The sequence below is a fragment of the Buceros rhinoceros genome, unplaced genomic scaffold (genome assembly GCF_000710305.1).
Source record: "Buceros rhinoceros silvestris isolate BGI_N320 unplaced genomic scaffold, ASM71030v1 scaffold40476, whole genome shotgun sequence".
Taxonomy (NCBI): Eukaryota; Metazoa; Chordata; class Aves; order Bucerotiformes; family Bucerotidae; genus Buceros; species Buceros rhinoceros.
The window spans coordinates 6,402-6,671 of record NW_010418841.1 but is presented as its reverse complement, the minus strand read 5'-3'; positions in this window follow the sequence as shown (position 1 = coordinate 6,671).

Below are 270 nucleotides of genomic sequence, written 5' to 3'. Positions count from 1 at the left end.
CAAGCCCCTCTCGAACCTCCCCAGCACGTGGGGGGGCCTGGCAAACCCCTCCCGAACCTCCCCAGCACGTGGGGGGGCCCGGCAAACCCCTCCCGAACCTCCCCAGCATGTGGGGGGCCCGGCCATCAAGGCACGGGGCCCAGCACACACCCCCAGTCGCTGGCGTGTGGAAGCACAGTGCCAGCCAGCTCCCAGCTGGGCTGGTTTACCCCAGCCAGCTCTGGGACCCCAGAGACCCCCCAGCTTGGATCAAGGCTGGATACTGCTAGC